The 19,841-nt window shown below is 47.3% G+C and overlaps 1 non-coding gene across 1 annotated transcript; it reads right to left on the bottom strand.

Moving 5' to 3' along the window:
* Positions 1–19,430: 19,430 nt before the first annotated feature.
* On the bottom strand, positions 19,431–19,533 carry LOC125549811. Its single transcript, XR_007301523.1, has one exon. It is a non-coding gene; the product is annotated as a U6 spliceosomal RNA (small nuclear RNA).
* Between the last annotated feature and the right edge of the window lie 308 nt (positions 19,534–19,841).

Genomic DNA, 19,841 nt, shown 5'->3' with positions numbered 1-19,841 from the left:
CTTCGCGAGGCCAAAAATTATATATATAATTGCGATCACGACGAACAAGATGCATAGGATAAAACTTTTGATGAAATTCTAATTTCAATCGTTTGTAGTTCCAAGACTCCATATCATCACATAGCCTATACCATGTCGATGCATCTCCCCTCAAAGATAAAGGGAAGACCTTCTTCTTAACAACATCTCCGGGTACACCTGCAAGCTTAAATAATCCACAAACTTCATCCACATATATTAGATGCTCATCAGGATGTTTTGTTCCATCTCCTAAAAAAGGATTAGCTAGCAGTTTTCCTACCATACCCAAAGGAATTTCAAAGCAAGCATTTTCATTTTCAGTAGGTTCAGTAGGTTGAGGAGCAACTCTTTGCTCTACTGGTCGGGGTCAAGATACCCCGAACAAGCCCCTCAGAGGATTAATTTCCATAGTAACAAGTGACAGTAAATTTCAGCACACTATATAATTTTTTCCTTACCAAATTCCACCTACCAAAGGCACTTCACTCCCCGGCAACGGCGCCAGAAAAGAGTCTTGATGACCCACAAGTATAGGGGATCTATCGTAGTCCTTTCGATAAGTAAGAGTGTCGAACCCAACGAGGAGCAGAAGGAAATGATAAGTGGTCTCCAGCAAGGTATCCTCTGCAAGTACTGAAATAAGTGGTAACAGATAGTTTTGTGATAAGATAATTTGTAACGAGCAACAAGTAACAAAAGTAAATAAAGTGCAGCAAGGTGGCCCAATCCTTTTTGTAGCAAAGGACAAGCCTGGACAAACTCTTATATGATGTAAAGCGCTCCTGAGGACACATGGGAATATCGTCAAGCTAGTTTTCATCACGTTCATATGATTCGCGTTCGGTACTTTGATAATTTTGTATGTGGGTGGACCGGTGCTTGGGTGCTGCCCTTACTTGGACAAGCATCCCACTTATGATTAACCTCTATTGCAAGCATCCGCAAATACAACAAAAGTATTAAGGTAAACCTAACCATAGCATGAAACATATGGATCCAAATCAGCCCCTTACGAAGCAACGCATAAACTAGGGTTTAAGCTTCTGTCACTCTAGCAACCCATCATCTACTTATTACTTCCCAATGCCTTCCTCTAGGCCCAAACAATGGTGAAGTGTCATGTAGTCGACATTCACATAACACCACTAGAGGAGAGACAACATACATCTCATCAAAATACCGAACGAATAACAAATTCACATGACTACTAATAGCAAGGCTTCTCCCATGTCCTCAGGAACAAAAGTAACTACTCACAAAGCATAAACATGTTCATAATCATAGGGGTATTAATGTGCATATAGGATCTGAACATATGATCTTCCACCAATTAAACCAACTAGCATCAACTACAAGGAGTAATTAACACTACTAGCAACCTACTAGCACTAATCCCGGACTTGGAGACAAGAATTGGATACAAGAGATGAACTAGGGTTTTGGGATGAGATGGTGCTGATGAAGATGTTGATGGAGATTGCCCTCTCCCGATGAGAGGAGCGTTGGTGATGATGATGGCGATGATTTCCCCCTCCGGGAGGGAAGTTTCCCTGGCAGAACAGCCCCGCCAGAACCCTAGATTAGTTTCGCCAAGGTTCCGCCTCGTGGCGGCGGAGTTTCGTACGAGAAGATGGCTTATGATTATTTTCCCATCGAAAGAGTCCATATAGCAGAAGATGGTCACCGGAGGGCCACCAGGGGGCCCACGAGGTAGGGGGCACGCCCAGGGGGGGTAGGGCGCGCCCCCCACCCTCGTGGGCAGGGTGTGGCCCCCCTGGTGAAGTTCTTGCGCTCAATGTTTTTATATATTTGGAAAACATCATCTGTGGAGTTTCAAGACTTTTGGAGGTGTGCATAATAGGTCTCTAATATTTGCTCCTTTTCCACCCAGAATCCCAGCTGTCGGCATTCTCCCTCTTTATGTAAACCTTGTAAAATAAGAGAGAATAGGCATAAGTATTGTGACATAATGTGTAATAACATCCCATAATGCAATAAATATTGATATAAAAGCATGATGCAAAATGGATGTATCAATTCACTAAGTGTTAATGATTTGGTCCGGTACTCTATTAAAAGGCGGCCTTAATATCCCTTAGTTTCCAATAGGACCCCGCTGCCACGGGAGGGTAGAACAAAAGATGTCATGCAAGTTATTTTCCATAAGCACGTATGACTATATTCGGAATACATGCCTACATTACATTGATGAACTGGAGCTAGTTCTGTGTCACCCTATGTTATAACCGTTGCATGAGGAATCGCATCCGACATAATTATCCATCACTGATCCATTGCCTACGAGCTTTTCATATACTGATCTTCGCTTATTTACTTTTCTGTTGCCACTGTTACAATCACTACAAAACCGCTACTGTTACTTCTGCTACCGTTACCGCTACTATCATATTACTTTGCTACTAAATACTTTGTTGTAGATATTAAGTTTCCAGGTGTGGTTGAATTGACAACTCAGCTGCTAATACTTGAGAATATTCTTTGGCTCCCCTTGTGTCGAATCTATAAATTTGGGTTGAATACTCTACCCTCGAAAACTGTTGCGATCCCCTATACTTGTGGGTTATCAGGTCCTTTTGCACAAAAAATGTAATCAGGTTCCATGTCTGGTCAGCCACATTCGTATTTGAAATGTATCCTTCTCAATATAAACTGTGAACGCTGATATATGGACACAGTTAGTTGACTACTAATCTTGTGTTAAAATCTAACCACAAATTTTGAATCCAATGATTAGATTATTTGGATGATGTAGCTTAATGTGGTAGGTACCCATATTCGCTCTTTGTATATTTTAGATCCAACAATTAAGATAATTTGAATGTTGTGGCTTATGTGGTACCTCCACTGGTAGAAAAAGTGTCAAATGTTCAGCTCATTAGTCCTGGTTTGTATTTGAGTCGGCACTAATGTGACCATTAGTGCCGGTTCCAATGGCTAGGCAGGCCGCTCTCATTAGTACCAGTTCGTGCTGAACTTTTAGCACCGGTTCGTGCCACGAACCGGCACTAAAGAGAGTGGTGGCAGGATGTTGTCAGTCTGGGGCCCCTCCAGCACCTTTAGTATCGGTTTGGCACGAACCGGTACTAAAAGTCGTCCTATATAAACCCTTCATCCACCGGCGATCGAGCTTGCTCTGTTTTTCCCCTTTCCCCTCTCCTCTCTGTTCTTCCCCTCTACCTCGAGCTCGTCACACATTTTGCCCAAATTTTATCAAGATTTTAAGGCCCCCATCCATTCAAGTGATCACAAAGGTAAGCAACTTTGTCCTTTCATCTCTCATTGCTAGATTAGCTCTTGTAATGTTTTATATAGTCATTAATTTGTGGGTTTTAGTAATTTGGGAGGAATTATATATGTGGTAGTTTATTTGATTTATATGCAATTTGAGCTCAAAATAACTCTTAGTTTGCATATGTAGGTGTGGTTTACTTAGTGCCTTCCCGTCTCCGTCCTAACCACCGTCGATCGTCTGCACCGTCCTGTCGCCGGCACCACCTTGTGGGGTGAGCCTCTTGTTCTTATCTTTTTTATATAAAAAATCATGTTTTGTGTGATTTGGATATATAGTTACTTGTATAATTATCTTACCCGTATGTTGTTTGTTATTCATAGTGCCATGGTTTTGATATCCGTCCCTGTCGGCCCTCGTCCGGGTTATGATTTGGATGTGGTATATTTTATTTTATAACTATTTTGTTGCATTTCATGTTTATGACAAATTATGCCCATCAAGTTGACATAGATATTTTTATCTAGGAGGTATGTGAACCGAAAATTCCAACCGACCCTATTGTCGAGAGGTTAGATTTAGTTGAAAGACAAAACGAGTATTTGAAAGAGAATATGAAAAGAATTGAGGGGGAGAAGATGGAATTGGAGTTGCATGTTGCCGATGTCGCCGATGATCACAAGATCAAGATGGAGAAAATGCGCTTGAAGATTAGAAAGATTAGAAAATATGCCATTGATAGTGAGGCTTGGTATCATTATGTTGTTGGATCAATTGTTACCTTAGTTGCGATCTTGATCGCATTTTTTGTTGCATTTAAATGCTTTAGCTAGAGAGGTATTTATATGTTTGCTTTATGAGAATAAGTGTTGTATGAACTTTATGTATGAACTTGTATTACTTTGGTCTATTCGGTGCTGTGTAATTAAGATGAGCCGGCAATGGATGTAGGATGACCGATGCTCTCCCCAGTTCGTTGAAGGCGTGCATACTTTTCTGATTGTGGCTCAGGAAAACAAGCGGGCGGATGGTTTTATGCCTTGTCCATGTGCTGGCTGTAAGAATGACCACAATTACTCTAACTCAAGAACCATTCACGTCCACCTGTTTGAGTCTGGTTTCATGCCCCACTATAATGTTTGGACCAAGCACGGAGAAAGAGGGTGTCGGTGTCAAAACCAGCGGATCTCGGGTAGGGGGTCCCGAACTGTCCGTCTAGGCCAGATGGTAATAGGAGGCAAGGGACACGAAGTTTTACCCAGGTTCGGGCCCTCTTGATGGAGGTAAAACCCTACGTCCTGCTTGATTAATATTGATGATATGGGTAGTACAAGAGTAGATCTACCACGAGATCGGAGAGGCTAAACCCTAGAAGCTAGCCTATGGTATGATTGTTGTTCTGTATGTTGTCCTACGGACTAAAACCCTCCGGTTTATATAGACACCAAAGAGGGTTAGGGTTACACAAAGTCGGTTACAATGGTAGGAGATCTACATATCCGTATCGCCAAGCTTGCCTTCCACGCCAAGGAAAGTCCCTTCCGGACACGGAACGAAGTATTCAATCTTGTATCTTCATAGTCCAGGAGTCCGGCTGAAGGTATAGTCCGGCCATCCGAACACCCCCTAATCCAGGACTCCCTCAGTAGCCCCCGTACCAGGCTTCAATGACGATGAGTCCGGCGCGCAGATTGTCTTCGACATTGCAAGGCGGATTCTCCTCCAAATTCCGTGTACCTGTTGAATAAAGTCCGGCTTCTTGTAAATATTGCGCTCCTTGGCTTCTACACCCAATAATGGTCGTCTCCCACGTGTCAAACGAATATGAAAAGTCTGAGTGTTTTTACATCCACACCCCTAGCCGCGTAAATGAGCCGCCCATTTAAGGGGACGAGGATTTAGATCCAGACCACACCTTCTCCCCCTCGCGAGTGTTCATCAGAGCGTATCCGACAAAGGTCCATTCCAACATGGCCAGCCGTCGCAACTCCTCCCTTCGCCCTTCCAGCCCTCAGCCTGGATATTGGGAGAGATGCTCCATCCCGCATAGCGAGCTAGTGACGCTCCAGACCAAGGGATTTCTCCCCCCGGCCTATATGGTCCCGGTTCGAGCCGGTCTTGCCATCTATAATGGCGGAGAGCAAGCGGAGAGTGCCCCTAATCCCTCCAAAGGAGAGCGGGTATGCCTTGTCCCTTATTTAATAAGAGGGCTCGGATTTCCAATCCATCCGTTTCTCCGGGGGCTACTGGAGTTCTATGGCCTCCAGCTACACAATCTTACGCCTGCCTCCGTATTGCATATCGCGGGCTTCGTAGCCCTCTGCGAGCTGTTCTTGGGTGTTGAGGCTCATTTCGGGCTGTGGAAAGAGCTATTCTGCCTTGTGCCCCGTTCTCAGAAGGGGTCAATATATCAAGTGGGCGGAGCCGAAGTGTGGCGCATCGCCGGGACCGGATATCTATCCGGAACCCCGAAGAAGGCGTCTGAGGACTGGCCTTCGGAATGGTTTTACATAGAGGACGTCCCGCTGCCGGATCCTGTCCGGATCGGCCTCCCTGAGTTCGACAGTGCTCCACTAAAGAAGCGCCTAAGTTGGCGTCCACGGAGCCCTCAGAGGGAAAGTGACAAGGACGTTCGTTACCTGATGGGCCAGATAACATTGTTAGCTCATTTCGGACTGACCATGATCGGGGTCATGGCCGCATGCATCATGCGAGGGGTGCAGCCACTACAGTATAGAGGCCACCCCATGTGGGACTTCAATGGGGAGGACGACGCCACCCGCTACGGCCGTAAGGGGCCGGATTCGGCTGCGGCTCTAACAAAGACCTTGTCCGCTTTGTACAAGGGAGAAGAGGAGGATTTTCTCCGCGTCGGCCCAAAGGTGGATTTTCTAAGTACAATCCCCCAAGCTGGGTAAGTGGTCACATTTACCTGTCCATCCGTTTTATATTCCCATTGTTAAATATTCATTCTAACGACTTCAACGCAGGAACTACGCCAGGCTGTTAAAGAAATAAACAGCCCTCCTCCACAACCCGAGGACCCAGGACGGTCCCTCGATCCGGCCTCTCAAGAGGATCCGGACTTATCTGTGGAGCTGATTTATGGAGTGTTCCATCAATTGAGCAAGGACAACGCCTTGGTGGCCATTACGGCCGATTACCCAGGGCTAATCTCGGCCTCCCAGGTAACTGAGATCGAAGTCCCAGTACCCCGAATAGGGGTCCGCCCTCTCGTGTTTTCAGTTTCCTGATTACAACCGAACTTTGCAGGGGAGGTTTTTGAGACGGGAGGCCGAACCTGCGGCGACAAGCCAACGAGGGGCCGCAGGGCCCCGTGGGCAAAAAAGAGGTGCAGTCCGGACCGAGGCGTCAGCGCAAAGGTATGGCGCGCCCCCTTATCCCAGGTGTTATACCTTCAAGGCATATTAACACTCGTGCTCCCTTCAGGACAAAGAGACCTCGCCGGACTATATCCGGAGAGGCTGCCAACCGCGCCTCCACCAGCCAGGCTCCAAAGCCTGGTCCAGAGGCGGAGGCGAACAGAAGGCGCGCACCGGACACTCCCCCGACGGAGGATGTGGACAGGTTGTCTGCCACCAACTCTGAGGTGGAGAGTGCCATGAACCACAGGCGTCACCGGACAATTCTTCACGATGCTTGTTTCTCCCGAGAGGCATTAGACGCCTTCAATTCGGGAGATGCGTACCTCCGTGCCGCTCAAAATGGTCTAGCCAGAGCCACGGAGCAATATGTAAAAGACATACGGGTAAGAAAATTTTGGTAATTATATATATACCAGTAGCCCCCGAGACTTGAAACAGTTAGAATAACTGATTTAAGGATCATATGTTATGCAGGTTCTTACAGAAAAGAATTCCCTACTATCCAAGGAGCTGGAAGAGTGCAAAGCCCAACTTGAGGCCGCACTAGCCGCGGCAGGGGAGCCCGAGGAGACCCCCTCTGGTAATATACACTTCGAAAGATAAGTATTTTGCAAAGCACGGCATGGGTGCGAATTTGACAAATGAAATTGCAGATGGCGCCGGATTGAATCCAGAAAAGCAACACCTCCTACGCCAGCTGAAGGCTGGTGAGAAGATGCTGACAAAGGTGAGGCGGGAGAAGAACGATCTCCAAGATGCCAACACTAAGCTGGGTGTCAAACTGAAAGATGTTCGTGCCCAGCTGTCAGACTCCGTTAAGGAGAATCAGCGGCTTCGGCGCGGCATATTTAGTAAGTGCTTGAACGAACCTTTGAAAAAAAGTTTGGTGGGGAAGTCGACTAACAGGGTAATGTCTGTAGGTGTGCTAACAGGTCGTCCTGCAGAGGAGATGCCCGGTTCTACGGGTGACCTTCTTCCCGAGCTCTCGCAACTGCTCGAGCGAGTTCGGCAGGCGATGCAAGGCGTTGCCCAGGCCCTGTGGCCATCCATCTCCATGCCCGAAGGTCTTGGAGAGCTTGTGGAGAAGCTAAAGGGAGCACGGCGGCGCTTTCGATTGTGGAAGATATCGGCCTGCCGTCAAGGCGCTAGGGAGGCCTGGGCCATGGTGAAGACGTGGTACACAAAGGCTGACCCCAACCACATGGCCGAGGTCGGTCCTGTGGGGCCCGATGGGAAGGAGATCCCTGTAAGCTTAGTATACGGCCAAGTAGAATTGGACGCAAAGTATTCCCAGCGGGACTGTAAATTAGACAGCCTATTAGATGGTATTGAAGAGGAATACAATCAGTCAGAATGACTATGTAATTTAATTGACATTTATAATGCCTTCTAGCCGGATTGTAGATCGTTTGTCATGGCCGACCTTTTCGCTTCAGCCTCGGGACCTGACGGTCCGGAGTGTGTCCGAATTCCCATGCGGCTATATAAGAACCAGGGAATGCGTGGAGACCAGGCGTAGGGGTCATTAGTGCGTGAACAGACAAGTGCCCGACTAGTTATGTTATATTACATGGTTAGTAAGAAACATCTTCCAGGGAGAATAGTTCCGTTAGGGGTTCCTTTCCCTGGGAGGCATGCCCTAAAGTGCATGCCCATTCTGCGAGAAAGACGCAGGAAAAAGCATCTAGGGGCGCATGAATAAATAAGTGAAAAGATCATCTTTTAGGTCACCGACCGAATATTCCCTTAAGAACGCTAGCTTTCGGCTTCACCCAGTCTGAGGTACACATCCGGCTGATCCAGCAGTAACAATCGCAGAGGTGCTCCCTTTACCGCCTAGCCGAATAATCGGGAACGTAGGGGTAAGCACAGGAGCCAGGCAACCCAGCTTGGCCAAAACTTAAGTCATATCGATGCATATAATGGTGAAATAAAAGGTACATGCGGAAGTGTAACACATGTGTTGGGCATGAAGCCCGTATAAATAAGCTTCTGGTAAAAGAAGCCCCCAGGTTTAATGAGTGTGAATAGCACATCATTTGATGAGCCTTTAAAGGCTATAAGAGAAAGGAAGGGGTGAAGGAGAGAAATGTAAGACAGACAGTATATATAAAAAATGGACAGAGGAAGGAGACGAACACAGAGTCCGGCGCTAGGCATAGAATCTTCGGAGACAGGCTGCATTCCATGGGTTTGGCTCGAGTCGGTTATCCGATGCATCCTGCAGGCGGTACGCTCCACCAGTCAGGACTTGGTCAATTATGAAGGGACCTTCCCACTTGGGCTTGAGTTTTTCCTTTTTCTTATCCGGTAGTCGTAGAACTAATTCGCCAACGTTGTAATTTTTGGCCCGTACTTCTCTGCTTTGGTATCTTCGAGCCTGCTGTTGATAGAATGCGGGACGGGCTTTTGCCACGTTACGCTCCTCCTCCAATGCGTCCAAGTTGTCCTGCCGATCGAGCTCGGCTTCTCTTTCTTCGTACATGCGCACTCGAGGTGAGTCATGAATTATGTCGCAAGGCAAAACTGCCTCTGCGCCATACACCATGAAGAATGGTGTGTATCCGGTGGTGCGATTCGGCATGGTCCGCAGCCCCCAGAGTATGGAGTTGAGCTCCTCTACCCAGTGCGTGTTAGATTCCTTGATGGACCGCACTAATCTGGGTTTCATGCCGCTCATGATAAGACCATTTGCACGTTCGACCTGGCCGTTACTTTGTGGGTGATAGACGGAAGCATAATCAAGCTTGATGCCCATGTTTTTGCACCAGAGTTTTACCTCATCGGCCATGAAGTTCGTGCCGTTATCGGTGATGATGCTGTGGGGGACGCCGTAATGGTGTACAACCCCGGATATAAAGTCTATCACCGGTCCGGATTCGGCCGTCTTAACAGGCTTGGCTTCTATCCATTTGGTGAATTTATCCACCATGACCAGTAAGTATTTTTGCTTGTGGGTTCCGCCTTTAAGGGGTCCAACCATGTCAAGCCCCCAGACCGCGAAGGGCCAAGTAATGGGGATAGTTTGGAGGGTGGTGGGTGGCATATGGCTTTGGTTTGCAAAGAGCTAGCAACCGGTGCATCGTTGGACTAAGTCCTGAGCGTCTGCCCGGGCCGTCGGCCAATAAAAGCCTGTACGGAAAGCCTTGCTTACAAGGGACCGGGCTGCAGCGTGATGACCGCCGAGTCCGGCATGAATTTCAGCCAGGAGGTTCCGCCCCTCCTCTTCGGAGATGCACCTTTGAAGGACTCCGGTAGTGCTTTTCTTATAAATCTCTCCCTCGTGGACTCTGTAGGCTTTGGATCGCCGTGCTATGCAACGTGCCTCATTTTGGTCCTCGGGGAGTTCCTGCCTAGTAAGGTAGGCGAGGAATGGTTCTGTCCACGGGGCGATGACGGCCATTATTACGTGGGCTGAAGGTGTTATTTCATTGGCAGAGCCTCCGATTGTGTCGGAATGTTCGGTGCCGGGCAGTGCGGTTGGGTCCGGGCTGTTATTGTTCGGCTCCCCTTCCCATACTACGGATGGCTTGAACAGCCTTTCCAAGAAGATGTTGGGGGGACTGCATCGCGTTTTGCTCTGATACGTGCCAGGACATTTGCCGCCTGATTATTTTCCCGGGCTATATGGTGAAATTCAAGTCCCTCGAACCGAGCTGACATTTTTAGGACGGCGTTGCGGTAAGCTGTCATTTTTGGGTCCTTGGCATTGAAGTCTCCATTGATTTGGGATATTGCGAGGTTTGAGTCCCCGCGCACCTCTAGGCGTTGGATGCCCATGGATACTGCCATCCGGAGACCATGTAAAAGGGCCTCATATTCGGCTGCATTGTTGGAGTCCGTGTACATAATCTGTAGTACGTATTGAACTGTGTCTCCTGTGGGGGACGTCAAAACGATGCCAGCCCCCAGTCCGGCCAACAGCTTGGAGCCGTCGAAATGCATGATCCAATTTGAATATGTGCCGTATTCTTTAGGGAGTTCGGCCTCCGTCCATTCTGCGACGAAGTCGGCCAAGACTTGCGACTTGATGGCTCGTCGTGGCTTATAAGTTATGTCGAACAGGAGGAGCTCAATGGCCCATTTTGCAATCCGGCCCATTGCGTCACGGTTGTTTATAATATCGTTAAGTGGTACTTCCGAGGCTACTGTTATTGAACACTCTTGAAAGTAGTGTCGTAGCTTCCGGGATGCCATGAATACTGCGTACGCAATCTTTTGATAATGCGGGTACCGTGATTTGCAGGGAGTGAGGACAGTGGACACGTAATAGACCGGCTTTTGAAGGGGGAATTTGTGTACGTCCGCTTCTCGTTCGACGACGAGCACTGCGCTTACAACCTGATGTGTTGCTGCAATGTATAATAGCATTGGTTCGCCAATGTTTGGTGCGGCCAGGACTGGGTTTGTTGCCAATATGGCTTTTATTTCGTTGAGTCCGGCCGTGGCTGCATCCGTCCATTTGAAGTGTTCGGCGCACCGAAGGAGGCGGTAAAGGGGTAGGGCCTTTTCTCCCAAGAGGGAGATAAAGCGGCTTAGAGCCGCCACGCATCCGGTTAACTTTTGTATTTGTTTGAGGTCCTTTGGGATATCCAGTTGTGACAGAGCTCGGATCTTGGCTGGATTTGCTTCAATTCCTCTACTGGATACTATGAAGCCCTTTGAGATCCTTTGTGGTCCTTTGGGATCTTGGCTGGAACGCCGAAAACGCATTTTTTCGGGTTGAGCTTGATGTCGTATGTTCGGAGGTTATCAAATGTGAGCTTCAAGTCGTCTACTAGAGATTCAACATGTCTTGTTTTGACGACCACATCATCTACATATTCCTCCACTGTTTTGCCGATCTGGCTTGCCAGACATGTCTGAATCATGCGCTGATATGTTGCGCCAGCATTTTTGAGCCCGAAGGGCATTGTGTTGAAGCAGAATCTTCGGAGACGGGCTGCGTTCCATGGGTTCGGCTCGAGTCGGTTATCTGATGCATCTCGCAGGCGGTACGCTCCACCAGTCAGGACTTGGTCAATTATGAAGGGACCTTCCCACTTGGGCTTGAGTTTGTCCTTTTTCTTGTCCGGCAGGCGTAGAACTAATTCGCCAACGTTGTAATTTTTGGCCCGTACTTCTCTGCTTTGGTATCTTCGAGCCTGCTATTGATAGAATGCGGAACGGGATTTTGCCACGTCGTGCTCCTCCTCCAATGCGTCCAAACTGTCCTGTCGATCAAGCTCGTCTTCTCTTTCTTCGTACATGCGCACTCGAGGTGAGTCATGAATTATGTCACAAGGCAAAACTGCCTCTGCGCCGTACACCATAAAGAATGGTGTGTATCTGGTGGTGCAATTCAGCGTGGTCCGCAGCCCCCAGAGTACGGAGTTGAGCTCCTCTACCCAGTGCGTGTTAGATTCCTTGAGGGACCGCACTAATCTGGGTTTGATGCCGCTCATGATAAGACCATTTGCACGTTCAACCTGGCCGTTAGTTTGTGGGTGATAGACGGAAGCATAATCGAGCTTGATGCCCATGTTTTTGCACCAGAGTTTTACCTCGTCGGCCGTAAAGTTCGTGCCGTTATAGTGATGATGTTGTGGGGGACGCCGTAACGGTGTACAACCCCGGATATAAAGTCTATCACCGGTCCGGATTCGGCCTTCTTAATAGGCTTGGCTTGTATCCATTTGGTGAACTTATCCACCATGACCAGTAAGTATTTTTGCTTGTGGGTTCCGCCTTTAAGGGGTCCAACCATGTCAAGCCCCCAGACCGCGAAGGGCCAAGTAATGGGGATAGTTTGGAGGGCGGTGGGTGGCATATGGCTTTGGTTTGCAAAGAGCTGGTAACCGGTGCATCGTTGGACTAAGTCCTGGGCGTCTGCCTGGGCCGTCGGCCAATAAAAGCCTGTACGGAAGGCCTTGCTTACAAGGGACCGAGCTGTAGCATGATGACCGCCAAGTCTGGCATGAATTTCAGCCAGAAGGTTCCGCCCTTCCTCTTCGGAGATGCACCTTTGAAGGACTCTGGTAGTGCTTTTCTTATAATGCTCTCCCTCGTGGACTCTGTAGGCTTTGGATCACCGCACTATGCAGCGTGCCTCATTTTGGTCCTCGGGGACTTCCGAGGTTGTGCTGCTTCGCTCAATGCGGTTCTAGTCTATTTCCATTTTTTGAAGGGTTTCCTCATAAATGAGGTTCAATCCGCTGCCGCCGTCCATGAGTACCTTGGTAAGATGAAAGCCATCCACTATTGGACTGAGGACCAACGCGGCTGGTACTCGGGCTGTTCGGAATTTAGGTTCATCACTGGCGTTAAAGGTAATAGCCATGTCACTCCATGGGTTTATTGTTGCCACTTGGTAGATTTCGGCAAGGCTGCGTAGTGTCCTTTTTCGCATGTTATTTGATGCAAAAGTCTCGAAGACTGTTAATACCGTATTGGTGTCTCTGGGGTGGCTTTCTGTGGCCTCCGGAATTAGGAGATCTTTGCCAATTTTGGCCACCTGCCGGAGTATCCAACATGCTCTAAGGCTGTGAGTTGGTGTGGCGTCCTCTGTACTGTGAATTTTACAGGGTCCATTAAGCCATCCTTCCAGTACGGTTCCATGCCCTGTAGAGGGTTTTTGCTTTTTGGTGTTTGACCCGGGTGTCTGGCGATGATGCACCCTTTTTATTTCGGACTAGGTTTGTATTCAGGGCCGGATTGTCCCAAAATTTTATTTCGGTTTTCCAGGCGCTTTCCATCGCACAGTACTTTCGTACTATGGACGCCAAGTCAGCGAAGCGTGTAATATCACGGCGACTTATGGTGTTGAGGATTCCCTTGTCCGTGCAATTATTGCAGAAGAATGAAATTACGTCTTCCTCACGGCAGTCCTTTGTCCTGTTCATAACCAGGAGGAATCTGGCCCAGTAATGATGTACTGTTTCTTCGGGCTCTTGCCTAATTTGGGATAGATCGCTTATGTTCGGGTGGGTGGGTGGAATTAAATCCGAAGCCTCACCCCATCTGAGGCTTAGAGGCCGAGGAATTTCCGAACTCAAAAATTTGGATTCCTGGATGTTGTCCAATGAATCCAGTCCGTCACCTGACTCTAAGTTCAGGTCTTGAGTGATATCCTCCCCTCCGCGGGTATCCGGCTTGGAGGGATCGGGAATCCGGACGTAGCTAGTCCTTAAGATAGATGAGGGGTCGCCGCACTGTCCCTCTACCACGGCAACGTGATGGGTGACTTGGGGAGAGTTAATCTCTCTCAGATCGGGCTTAGGCCCAATCTGGTCGTAATCTGTAGCGACTCCCAGGGCAACGATGCGATCCAAGAGCTCGTTTATGGAGGAGAGCTCCATTGGATCTAACTGCTCGGCGAGTTCCGAGCTGACATGAAGATTGTTTTCGATAGCTCGAGAGGTCATCGTCGGCGCCGAAGCCGAACAAGCGGTCATAAGAAAACCACCTAGCCGGAGGGTTTGGCCGACAGCCAAAGCTCCCTTAGCAATGGTGCCGTCTTTAAAGACGGGGCGAGGCATCCTTCCTGATGGCGACGACACAGAGGAACTCTCAATGAAAGCACCAATGTCGGTGTCAAAACTGGCGGATCTCGGGTAGGGGGTCCCGAACTGTGCGTCTAGGCCGGATAGTAACAGGAGGTAAGGGACACGAAGTTTTACCCAGGTTCGGGCCCTCTTGATGGAGGTAAAACCCTACGTCCTGCTTGATTAATATTGATGATATGGGTAGTACAAGAGTAGATCTACCACGAGATCGGAGAGGCTAAACCCTAGAAGCTAGCCTATGGTATGATTGTTGTTCTGTATGTTGTCCTACGGACTAAAACCCTCCAGTTTATATAGACACCGGAGAGGGTTAGGGTTACACAAAGTCGGTTACAATGGTAGGAGATCTACATATCCGTATCGCCAAGCTTGCCTTCCACGCCAAGGAAAGTCCCTTCCGGACACGGAACGAAGTATTCAATCTTGTATCTTCATAGTCCAGGAGTCCGGCTGAAGGTATAGTCTGGCCATCCGGACACCCCCTAATCCAGGACTCCCTCAGAGGGGTTATGATGGAAGACAATGAAGAAGAAGAGGACGATGATAGCTATCCTGGCCATGGGTTCCCTGAATACGATGATACAACAATAGGGGAAGAAGCTGAGCCGGCAATGCGGGAAGAAGCTGAAGAAGAGGCATCAGATCAGCCAACTGATGATCTAGGTCGGGCCATTGCCGATGCAGAGAGAAACTGCGCAAGTGAAAAGGAGAAGAAGAAGTTGAAGTGCATGTTAGAGGATCACAAAAAATTGTTGTACCCGAATTGCGAAGCTGACAAGAAAAAGCTGGGCACCACACTGGAACTACTGCAATGGAAGGCAGAGAATGGTGTATCTGACAAGGCATTTGGAAAGTTGTTGGTAAAGTTATAGAAGATTCTTCCAAAGGACAACGAATTTCCCTAGAGTATGTACGAAGCAAATAAGGTTGTATGCCCTCTAGGGTTAGAGGTGCAGAAGATACATGCATGCCCTAATGACTACATCCTCTACCACAGTGAGTACGCGGATTTGAACGCGTGCCCAGTATGCGGTGCATTGCGCTATAAGATCAGCCGCGATGACCCTGGTGATGTCGAGGGCGAGTGCCCCAGGAAGAAGCAGATTCCTGCCAGGGTGATGTGGTATGCTCCTATAATACCACGGTTGAAACGTTTGTTCTTAAACAAAGAGCATGCCAAGGCGATGCGATGGCACAGAGAAGACCGTAAGAAAGACGGGAAGTTGAGAGTACCTACTGACGGGTCGTAGTGGAGAAAATCGAGAGAAAGTACAGGAAGGAGTTTGCAGGTGACGCAAGGAACGTATGGTTTGGTCTAAGCGCGGATGGCATTAATCCTTTTGGGGAGCAAAGTAGCAACCATAGCACGTGGCCTGTGACTCTATGTATGTATAACCTTCCTCCTTGGTTGTGCATGAAGCGGAAGTTCATTATGATGCCAGTGCTCATACAAGGCCCTAAGCAACCCGGCAACGACATTGATGTGTACCTAAGGCCATTAGTAGAAGAACTCTTACAATTGTGGAATGGAACAGGTGTACGTGTGTGGGATGAGCACGGATAGGAAGAATTTGACCTAAAGGCGTTGCTGTTCGTGACCATCAATGATTGGCCTGCTCTCAGTAACCTTTCAGGACAGACAAACAAGGGATACCGCGCATGCACGCACTGTTTGGAAGATACCGACAGTATATATTTGAATAATTGTAAGAAGAATGTGTACCTGGGACATCGTCGATTTCTTCCGAGCAGGCATCTCGTAAGAATGAAAGGCAGGCATTTCAAAGGTGAGGTGGATCACCAGACGAAGCCTCACCACTGTACTGGTGCTGATGTACATGATATGGTCAAGGATTTGAAGGTAATCTTTGGAAAGGGTCCTGGCGGACAACCTGAAGGTAATCTTTGGAAAGGGTCCTGGCGGACAACCTGTTCCGAATGACGTTGACGGACGCGCACCCATGTGGAAGAAGAAATCTATATTTTGGGACCTGCCCTATTGGAAAGACCTAGAGGTCCGCTCTGCAATTGATGTGATGCACTTGACAAAGAATCTTTGCGTGACCCTACTTGGCTTCTTGGGTGTGTATGGGAAGACAAAAGATACACCGGAGGCACAGGAGGACCAGCAACGTATGCATGAAAAAGACGGCATACATCAGGGTCATGCCAGCTACACTCTTACCAAAGAAGAGAAGGAAATCTTCTTTGAATGCCTGCTCAGTATGAAGGTACCGTATGTCTTCTCGTCGAATATAAAGGGAATAATAAATATGGCAGAGAAAAATTTCCAGAACCTAATGTCTCATGACTGCCACGTGATTATGACGCAACTGCTTCCGGTTGCATTGAGGGGTCTTCTACCGAAAAACGTTCGATTAGCCATTGTGAAGCTATGTACATTCCTCAATGCAATCTCTCAGAAGGTAATCGATCCATAAATCATACCAAGGTTAGAGAATGATTTGGTGCAATGTCTTGTCAGTTTTGAGTTGGTGTTCCCACCATCCTTCTCCAACATCATGATGCATGTCCTAGTTCACCTATGCGAAGAGATTAATGTTCTTGGTCCTGTATTTCTACACAATATGTTCCCCTTTGAAAGGTTCATGGGAGTCTTAAAGAAATATGTTCATAACCGTGCTAGGCCATAAGGAAGCATCTCCAAGGGCCATGAAAATGAGGTCATTGAGTTTTGTATTGACTTTATTCCTGATCTTAAGACGATTGGCCTTCCTGAATCGCGGCATAAGGGCAGACTGGGTGTAAAAGGCACGCTAGGAGGGAATCAAATAATATGTATGGACAGGCATTATCTCACTCAATCACACTACACAGTTCTACAGAATTCCGCCTTGGTGGCTCCGTATATGGAGGGACACAAGAATTTTCTACGCTCCAAACACCCGAAGCAGTCTGGCGACTGGATTACACATGAACAAACAGGGACTTTCGACAGTTGGTTGCAGACACGTGCCATGCATGACGCCGCTATTGAAGATGACATGTACTTATTGCTGTCCAAGTTACCATCTTTGAATATAATGACTTTCAAAGGGTACGAGATAAATGGGAATGCATTTTACACGATCGCCCAAGATAAGAAGAGCACCAACCAAAACAGTGATGTCCGCTTTGATGCAGCAACCAAGATGGGAAAGGACACATATTATGGTTACATAGAGGACATATGGGAACTTGACTATGGACGTGGTTTGAACGTACCTTTGTTTTGGTGCAAATGGGTCAATATGACATGAGGCGGGGTAACGGAAGACCCGCAGTACGGAATGACAACAGTGGATCTCAACAATCTTGCGTACGCGGACGAACCATTCGTCCTAGCCAATGATGTGGCGCAGGTTTCTATGTGAAGGACATGTCTACCAAGCCGAGAAAAAGAAAAGATAAGGAAGCGAATACATCATACGATGAGCCAAAGCACCACATAGTTCTTTCAGGGAAAAGAAACATCGTGGGAGTGGATGACAAGACAGACATATCAGAAGATTATAAAAATTTTGATGAAAATGCTCCATTTAGAGTGAATATTGACCCGAGCATCCAGTTAAATGATGAATATTGTCTGTGGTTATGGCACAAAGGGACACACGCGAAGAAAAAGTTCCACACGGCACAAAGATCCCACTCTGGGATGTGATCGGCTTCATTGTCATCACTTTCTTCTCTAGTGAGTTTTCGGACTTGTATATGTTTGTAATAGTTAGGGTGCTTATGTGTTTTGGCACTTGAAACGTGTGCTTTTGTGCTTCGGACAAACGTGTACCTTTCTGACATCATTTGCTATTTTTCATGCATTTACTGAATTTTTTGAGCTAAATGACCCTGAAATTGAAAAGCACTATAAATAAACTCTGAAAAGGTTGAAAGTTTGCATGGTATCATCATTTCACCCACATAGCATGTACAAAAAAGTAGAAAGGGTTACGGCAAAAATTGGATGCACTTCGTGTACAAAATGGACAATCTCTTTCAAAGTATCGGGGTTTCTAACGAAAACTCATCTGTTACAAAGGTATCTCATTTTGTAAATAACCTAACTATTACCAAATTGAATATAATGATAAAACACACTAATATTAAACATAAGAAAAAAGAATCATTGAAAAATCTATTTTTAAAGTTAAGTTATTCATAAAAAATTCAAATAATTCAAATTTAAACTATTCAAATTTGAAAACTACTGACACTAACAGAAAGTTTGTAATTTTTTGTACCTAAAGCAAAAATATTCACAAAGAAACTCTAAATGCAGCAAAAAAAACAACTCAGAAAAAAATAAAAGAATTTAAATAAAGCACAAAATAGAAAAAACTAAATAAAAAAAGTCTACCTACTTGGTCAGAGTGGCCTGCATATGACTAGAAACCCAAGTTGTAGTTGGACCAGGACGCAGGCCCGCAACCCCAGTAGGCCCCACAGGGCTGAGTAGAACAGTTTGGCCCAAAAGGCCTGCATTAGAGAGGAGCTCAATGCAGTGCCCGCGCCGGGGCTTATAAACAGGTCTTGGGGCTCCTCGACTAGCAAGATGGGACTAAACTTGCCGCACCGCACCTGTGCGAGCTCACCCCCTTTAGTACCGGGTCGTGGCTCCAATCGGTACTAAAGGGGGGGTCTTTAGTACCGGTTGGAGCCACCACCCGGTACTAAAGGGGTGCCGTTCCCGCCGCTTGGCCTCGCAAAATTTGACCTTTAGTCCTGGTTGGAGCCACCAACCGGGACTAAAGGTCCCTCCTATATAAACAACACTTAAAAAATTTTATTCTCCCTGTGTTTCTCCATCGACGACGCACCGCCTGCCCCGCTCGATCGACGCCGTCGCTGCCCCCGTCCCGCGTCGTCCCCGTCGCCGCCCCCGTCGCGCGCCGTTGCCGTCGCCGCCCCCGTCCCCGTCCCCGTCCCCGTCGCCACCCTCGTTTCCGTCGCCGCCCCGGCCTGTCCCCGTCGCGCCGTCCCCGTGTCGTCGCCCCCGCACGTCACCGCCCCCGCACGTCACCGCCCCCCGTCGCCGTCGCCCCGTTGTGAGCTGTCCCCCCTCTCCCTCGCCCCCGGCCACCATGGCCACCCCTCCCCGAGCCAACACACACACACACACATATTTTCTTAAGTTAATTAGTATATATGTATTTTTGTATGTTTAATTAGTTTAGATGTTTTAGATTATTATTTTTTTCAATAGAATATATGTATGAATGCATGTTAGATGGATATAATTTGGACCATTTCTCGATTTGTGCGTGTCATCCTTGCGCAGGGGCCATGCTAATCTTCTCTGTATCGTTCCAATTTTACCGAATGTCCCCGAAGGGACTTAGATGGATATAATTAGTGTTTAATTAGTATGGAATTTTTGTATATAATGTTGTTTTTCTGTTTTTTAATGGATGTATAGAAGTTGCTTTTTCTATTTTTAGTGTTAGATGCTTAATTAGTGTTTCTTTTTCTGTTTTTAATTTTATACAATGTTGTATATCCTAGTATAGAAAAAAAAATTGCATATAAAAAAGTTTCATAGGAAAAAGTTGACCATATATATATATATATATATATATATATACTATTCTGATCACGGGATCAGAATAATATTCTGATCACAACATGAACTTCCCGAGTAACGCG

Source organism: Triticum urartu, chromosome 3 (genome assembly GCF_003073215.2).
Source record: "Triticum urartu cultivar G1812 chromosome 3, Tu2.1, whole genome shotgun sequence".
Lineage (NCBI taxonomy): Eukaryota > Viridiplantae > Streptophyta > Magnoliopsida > Poales > Poaceae > Triticum > Triticum urartu.
Note: the sequence above shows the minus strand (reverse complement) of the source record. Positions and strands in the feature narration are given on the sequence as shown.